At 38.5% G+C, this 8,490-nt stretch overlaps 1 non-coding gene across 1 annotated transcript; it reads right to left on the reverse strand.

Moving 5' to 3' along the window:
- Positions 1-82: 82 nt before the first annotated feature.
- Positions 83-153, reverse strand: Trnat-ggu. The gene has a single exon. It is a non-coding gene; the product is annotated as a tRNA-Thr (tRNA).
- Between the last annotated feature and the right edge of the window lie 8,337 nt (positions 154-8,490).

Consider the following 8,490-nt stretch of genomic DNA (forward strand, 5'->3'; position numbering starts at 1 on the left):
CCCAAATTAAAATATACAATCGAATTGAAGTAAACATGAAATAAATGTCATATACAAAGAAAAAAATACCAAGGCCTCCAAATGCCCCGAGCTGGAATCGAACCAGCGTCCTCCGTTTACCGGACGGATGCCTAACCGCTCAGCCATCAGGTCGCAAAGGCGAGGGTCGAAAATTCCAAGTACATATATGACAATTTCCGAAGGCTCGTGGCGCCCCCTGCCATCTCTGAGGTAGAACAATATGGTTCGACCTCCTAGCTGAATCAACTCAGGTTACAAGCTAGCTAATTTAAGATTTTTTAGCCACACACGCGACGTTATTCAATTCCAAATATTCCAAAACGAGGTATTCATTATGGAAAATTTGGAATACAAAACATAACAGTTACCTTTCACGATACTTAGCATACCTACTCGTATTATCGCTAGGCGTGCTATGGGACAACAGGTTAGAGAAAAAATAGTTTTCTTAACTTTTTTTGAAATGGTCCTTAGTCTGGGATAGGTCTGAAAACCAGCGCCGGGCATCTTGTCCCGGCACACGCTGGGACCGAAACCCTTTGCCCAATACAAAAAAAAATATCCCTTTACTCACTATGATAATAGGTATAACTCATCGGTAATAGTTTTTAATAATTGCATGTATTTTGTTGTAACTGTATGTATAAGGCAATAAACTTATCTAATTCTTATTCTTAAATGTTTTGTACAATTTTATGCATTGAGTAATTATTACTTCGTATAGAGGAGCTATAGCAAACAACGAACGTGTCACAGCCTGTAAGCTGAAGGCGGGGCGAGGGGGCGGGGTGTGAACCAATGGCCTGCTTCCGTAACGTCGCAAGCGCTACGATTTTACTCGGCGCTTACGACCTTTCGGTCGCGATGATGAGCCCTGCATAGAGTGCATAGATTAGAAGTCGTAGTATAGAAGTGGCATGGGTTTACATGAGCATTTTTTTTAATTTATGACTCTCAATTAGCGTGAGTTGTTAACAAAAAACATAAATCGCTGTTAGTTTTGTAACGACAATCAAGCTTGAAATCTGTATTTAAAACTAAACTTTTTTCACGTTCTGAATTTAGATTATAGCTTAGTGTAATTTACATAATTAAATCAAAAACGATGTTTTTATTGAAATTCTATGCTTAATTATCGTTGCAAAACTGACAAACTGACAGCGATTTAACTTTTTTAACAACTCCGCGAGTCCCAATTTTTTTAAATGCCCACATATAAAGCTGCATACGGACTGAGCGTACATGTGTACACGTAGCCGCAACTGGATATTAGTTATTTATGTGACATTTGCATAATGGTAGGCATTGAAGCATGAGTGTTGTTTTTGTTGTGTTAATAAGATAATATGAGTGTTTTAATGCCTAATTATGTATAGTCGCATACATAACTTTATATACATCCATGTATGTATGGGCGCGGGTTTATCGTCCCATAGAAAATTTGAATTTCGCGCGTTTTTATACTCTCATAATTTGCTTGACCGTCTACCTACCCAAATTCATTCAGGCAGGTTAGGTACTGCACTTACATTTACATACTCACATGAAATTCGACACGCGTATTGAGAATCTGTTATAGACCGACATGTCGGAAAACTGTGCAATTCTGACAATAATAATTAAATAACCTTTTTTGCGTCGATAAATATTAAATATATATAATTTAATGTATGATAGGAAACTTGAACTAACTTGCGATATTGTCACGTCTGCTTTTGTTGCATTTTTTACTCTTTGGTTTCAACGAAACATGGCCGCCGCAACATGGCGCTTCGGCATGAGTTTATATTGATACATTTTTTTAAAAGTAAGCGTGTTTAAACAAAAATGCAGTACACCTACGTATGAAAAGTCACTCCTTGGCTTTTGTTAGATTTTCCTGAGCAGTTTGTACGGTACCTCACTACACATGACGGCATTATTTCGACGAAATATTTTTCATTGCGATACGTCAATCTACCACAGCCGTTCGGCACAGACTAAGCGCGTTTGTGCCGATCGGCTCTAAGTGTTGTTACACAAAATCAAGTTGAGGTGCCCTCTCTAGTTAACATAATTACTCAAAGATTTTATGGGACTCGTTTTGAGCCATACGCCTCGTAATTATCGCTGATTTATTTCAATAATGACATAACTCAATGTTTCATACTTTTCATCGTATTCTATTTTTGAAACCTGAGTATTATGTGATTGAAGGTATAACACAGGTTATAAATATGCAATTACTCACCACAGAGGGCGCTTTGGAGGAAGAGTCTTATTATTACAGATGATGGGATTTTTATTTCTGTTTTATATTTTCTGATATTTTGTGGCGTAATTAATAAAGCTGTGGCATATATGTTAGATGGAGTCATTAGAGTCCTGTGCTCACGGCCACATCGTCAAACTACTGATACAGACACTACTACCGATTGCAAAAAAAACTTGTCGACAGTGCCACTCTTGCCACTCTCACTAACCACTCACATGATTCCAGTAGTTAGAGCTTCGAGCGTACACATCTCTGAATTGCATGCAGTAGCTGTTGCTATATAACGGAGTATTGAAATGATTGACTAATTTTATGTCGCAATTTTGTGTCCTTTTACGAAAACCCAAATCCCGGGAGTAGGTAAACCTTAAAGTTTGGGGTAATTCATTCACGTAAATGAGGCTTTCAATCCTTACCTCTACCTAGTAGTTTACAGTGAGCTGCGAAATTGCATGGACAAATTATGACTTCAGTGATGAATTCACCATGTACTTTTCCAGCTCACTTGTACCTTGTGTGCCCGTACCCAGTTTGAGGCATGCGGTTGGCCCAGCCAGTGGCGACGCGTGAATTTTTTGTTGGTAAAGCCGGAGGGGCTTTTGGAATCTGTTTTGTATGGACTTCTACCGATACTGCAGAATTTTAGGAAACCCGTTGGGAATCGAGTTGTATCGACGCTACGCCACCGTGGCCCACTGATATCTAAAGCCGAGTATCCATTATCTCCACAAGCGCCTTCTGTATAGAGCCTTGCGTATTTAAACTTTGATGAACTATCGTATAATCGCGAATTGTTATAGTTAGGTAACTGGCCAATAATATGGCGTAGACTAGCAAAGGCAGCTGTTTCACTTTTATCATACATGACGACAGCCTATCGTAAGATTTGGCAGGTCGTGAAACTTCTAACATATCGTTGAAATGTGAATATATTTAATATTATTGCCTGAAGGCTACGAATAGGGATGACGACTACATAAAAAACTGGCATTCTGTTTAGTCCGTCAGTTAGATCGTCCAAAAATACTGAATAGGTACATATTTTTCGCTTTTTCTAATTAATGAAAAAATACAAAGATATAGCGCATCAAAGTTCCGGAGTGGGGGCTAGTGACGTCACTTCTAAGTAAAAATTGTACCTAGGCGTGACGTCACGCGAAACTTTAACGCACTGTACCGTCGTAATTTTTCGTTTACGAGAAAAAAGAAAAAATACGTGTCTAAAATTCTTTGATAATCTAACTGACGGACTAATTAGTTTTTTCTCTGTCTGGCCTATTGTGAGCTATCCTAAATGACAATCATTGACGTTCGATCGAATCGCAGTTTGGCTCTGTCGCGCCAATAGGGGAGAGCGATAGATATTAAGATAACGATGTTATTGTAAGATTTTGTGCATTTGGCTACGTACTTTGCAGCAACTTAACGAATCTATCCTGCCTTTTAATTTTAAATTGTAAAAATATTACTGAGGAAATTTACGACCTGCCAAGTCTTATATCGGCCGCGGACGTAGGTACCTCAGAGTATATAATACCAGAGAACGGACAAGCCGCCGGCGAACGTGTCGCAGTTGTTAGCTCATTGAGCATATCGTCACTACTTTTAAAAAATCTCGTATCTCACGCTGTTCCTCAAAGTTAAAACGCAGTAAGTCTTTATGCATTCCATACATACTTACTACAATTTTCTTTTCATTGACAGACGAAGATACAAGTTTTTTTTAAAGTAGTGACGATATAGTTGTCGTTGTGTGCGTGCGCGATGACACGACTCGCTGGTCGTTCGCACGTACAAAGACGTGGAAATTATGGGCATTTTCAGAATTTGGGACCCCCCCAATTAGCGTAAGTTGTTAACAAAAATCACTGTCCGCTCATAAACATTGAGCGATAATCTACGTACGAAATGTGAAAAAAGTAAATGTATAGACAGATTTTATGCTTAATTGTCGTCACAAAACTGACAGCGAGTTAATTTTTAACAACTTACGCTTATTGGGGTGTCCCAAATCTGAAAATGGCCATACGCGTGATGTATTGCGCAATAGGAGCGTCCATCTACAAGTGTGTGGGTTCAAGAGCTTGCGACAGACGTGTTCAATACAAACCGCCCGGCATTTCCGATCTCCTTCCTTCCTATATCTGTGGTAGTAACCACTTATCGCAACACCTGATTTTGTTTCTACTTGCTCAATATAAATACAAACGCTGTCAATTAAGGATGATGATATTCCGTTTTTGAAAATAATAATTTTAAGCATTTAATCTGGTCTTATACATAAGCATCTGAAACCGACGTATAAAAGCGGAACTCTAATAGGTGCAAAAACAACCTTGTAGAGTCGGAAATAGGGTTGCATTTCCATTTAAGGTGATTGTAGTTTAATCGTATTGTGATAGTTAGGAGGGTTTCGCTTCTACACGGAATGTTAAGTTTTACCATCACACTGTACAGTCAGCAACAAAGCTATGAATACAGCCAAAGTGCCAAAAGTATATATACAGAACTTTATTGCTTGTACCATCCGATGCAAAAGTGCATGGAGAATTTATCAATGAATTCATTCATAAATTCTCCGTGCACTTTGCAGCTGATAGTACATTAAGGTATATATACATATTTTTGGCACTTTGTCTTTATTCACAGCTTGGTTGCTGACTGTGGTACCTACTAAGTTTAGTTAAGATTAGTTGTAATACATATATTGAGTAAATTGACTACTGTGGTTATCTTTCGGTTTAAGTTTTTGAACTGCCGTTATTCAGTGATAAATTTAAAAAAGAAAACAACGCCATTCTCTGATTGACTTTAAGTTTGGTGAAAATAAAATCATTTGTAATCTGAATAGTATTTTAAACAGAGCATAAAGTACTCTATAGACGGTCAAGCAAATCTTGGCTCTAAAAAGGCGCGAAAATCAAATTTACCTTCGCCTCTATTTTTTTTTAATTTGCCACTTTTTTTTTGTATTTTACTGTGTATATCCGACATTGTGGGTTTAGATTTCTATGCCATATTTTCTTATAAGACTGTGTCTTTAATTTTTTTTTTCAAATTAGATCGCTGCAGTTCAAAAACTGAACACCATAATGGGAAAACCGTAAGAGAAATAATAGATAATCGATAACCATCGAAATTGTGTTGCAAAAGTACAACTAGTTTTCTAATACTTCTCTTAGGGTAGTAGGTTAGGTCTTTCTTCAGAAATCTAACTTTCGTAAGGGTCTACTATCTAATGAAGTAATGACTTACCTATGTAATTTGTTATAATTCGTGAATGTATTAAAATTGTTACTTATACTTATTATATTATAGATAAAAGAATACTAAGGTGGATATAGTAATGCAAAACATTGATGATCAATTTGGATAGCGGACATCTTATGGCGCTCCCACACTGACTAAAAATGTTATATAACATTGTGTAACAGGGACAGCGTGATGGCATTGACATTACGTGTGGGAGCACCATAACAGTGTTTTGCACTACGTACTTTAATATGTAAATGTATCGTTATTCTTTTAAGTAAGTACATGCTATTGGTAAAGGCTTTTCTCAGCCCATGTACTTGTTACTTTATCTAATACGAACCTTAATGTTATCGTAAGTTACATTTCTGGACAACGCACATACAACGCTTGGAGGATTCCTGAAAAGTGCTAAGCTAAGCAATAACTTGATTTAGCAATCATAGCTTTATTTAGCGTAATTTATTATCTATAGAGTACTTGAGATAACTTTTTATAGTTTAGGTAAATTGATGTACCTACGACCTACGATATCTACTGGTTATGAAACATATACCTAGCCATAAAAACTTTATACAGTCCGGCAATAAATAGTTCAAAATCAAGCTACATATGTTTGTGGTCCCATACATGGGAAGTGGGTTTGCCAGAGTATATTTTCTACTCTTGATTGTCGGACTGTACTAACGGTATTGCTTGCAGTTTTGAAGTAGGAGACTCTTTTGTGCTAGAGTGAGATAGCAGTATTTAGTCCTGTGACTGTGACTATTATATCACGCCTAAACAATCATGAAATACGTAATATACTTTATCCTAACGCAATAGGTATGTTAAGTAAGATAGTAAATATGACTACCTCTCATTCTAACAAATAGCGTCTCCTTTGCTCTCAGGGTGCATCCACAAATATAGGGATACGGCGAACATTCTTACTGGGATCTCTAAATAAAAGTGAATCCTGACGTCCACAGGCAGAATCGAGTCCTAATACATTTGAATGCGATTCGACGAGTCGCTAATGGACGTAGTTTCATAAGAAACCAGACCGTGCCGAAGGCGCAACGGGCGTCCGCGCCACGCCGCTTCAGTGTAATTCAAAAAACGTCTCGTACATTTTGTATAGGAAAGACGTAAGACGCGCCCCAGGTGGAGTGGCGGCGGCGGGGCGCGCGCCGCGCCGCTTGTGGCGCGCCTTACGTCCTTCCTATAAAAATGTACTGAGGAGACGCTTTTTGAATTACACTCAGGTGGCGTGGCGCGGACGCCCGTTGCGCGCCCCGAGACACGCGACGGTCTGGTGTGGCCGGTGCCTAAGAAATGCCGAAGGCGAATTAAGCTAGGAACATACTACGCGGACGTCCGTAGTAAATCGACCGCGACCGCGACCGATCAGTGTGCACGGACCAAAACATCCAGCGAGCCAGATTTCGATCGGACGTCCATGCGCTCAAGGCCACGTCCACGACCGCCGACCGATAGTTTGCACGGTTAAGTGTATATTCATTGTCCAGATCCCCGTCCGCGGTCGCGCGACGACGGACGTCCGCGTAGTATGTTCCTAGCTTTAATGAGACTCGACGCGGCGAGCGTAGTGGACGTCAGGTTTGGCTTGAGCCACCCACGTTCGCTGAATCCTGATATTTGAGGACGCAGCATAAAGCTAATAGCTCCCACTTCATCGGAACACACTCGCTTGATCTAGTCTCTGCTATTACATGCGTCCATTCATTCCGAACCGAATCGCTTCATTCCTATCGTTAGCTCTGTGTTGTAGCGTATTAAATATTCGTTGTTAATTATTTTTTATACGGAATATTGATGAACGTTGCATTTTGTGTAGATTTTAAATTATAAGTTTGCAAAATAAAATGTTTTTTATTACTCCTGTAACCACTCTCGTGTTTTAACCTCCTGGGGTCCGAAGTGATAATACTAGGACAAAATCAGTTTGCAGTGAAAACCCAAGTATCAAAATGTATACTTAGAGCAAAGACCCAACGTGATAGTACTAGAACAAAAATTTACACCCCCCAGGTGCGTTTGAATTACCCGCTATATCACTTTTACGTTACTGGTTAGTCTGTGGATATATTTGGCATTGTGGCAGCACTGCTTAAAGTGAGCGGGAAGGGATATTTTCGGATTTCTGTCACAAAACGTTGCAGCAATGACACGTGAAACGAGAAGAGGTTAGTTTAACTTATTATTATCTTTGAAATCTTTATATTATACTGACTGTAATTATGAAATAAAACTATGGAAACGGATTAAATCGCGTATAATGAATTTAAAATACATCCCGACGTTTCGAACTCTTTACAGCGTTCGTGGTCAACGGGTGACTGAGGAAAAATTAAAATGTGCAAAAGCTACCCACTTACAAGAAATATTAACGAACCATGACCACAAATAATATAGATTTCTAAATAATATAATATAGTTTTATTTCATGAGTATCTAACGCGGTACCGATGACTGTAATTAGTTTTATTTTCGAGAAAAAGAAATAAATAATTCGTAAATACTCTTATTTTAACTTAATTTTGTATATTTTAATATGAATTTTGTGTGAAAATGTATTCGTACTAGTACTAGTACGCTGGGCGGTTATACCATAATTTGCCTTTAATATTGGTTTACTATCCTTCTTACTCTAATGAGTTTATGTGCTCGTATGATAAAGAAAAAGATAGATTTTTACACAATAAAACAACATAAATTGTACTAGTATTAGGCTGTCAAGCTCGGGCTTATAAAGTTATTTATAGCTTTAAAATTACACATGTGTTGGAACTACTCCAGCCGTCTGATTTTGAAGACGACGAAGATAATCCTTTTGGAGGAAATGATACAGATGACGAGTACATTTCTGGTGGGGACAAGGCCAGCGAAATTGACAGCGATAGACATATCAGTTCAGAATAAGAGCCTGTCAGTCTGAGCCCTCCACCGGCCCCGCAAAT

Source organism: Leguminivora glycinivorella, chromosome 2 (assembly GCF_023078275.1).
Source record: "Leguminivora glycinivorella isolate SPB_JAAS2020 chromosome 2, LegGlyc_1.1, whole genome shotgun sequence".
NCBI classification, from domain to species: domain Eukaryota; kingdom Metazoa; phylum Arthropoda; class Insecta; order Lepidoptera; family Tortricidae; genus Leguminivora; species Leguminivora glycinivorella.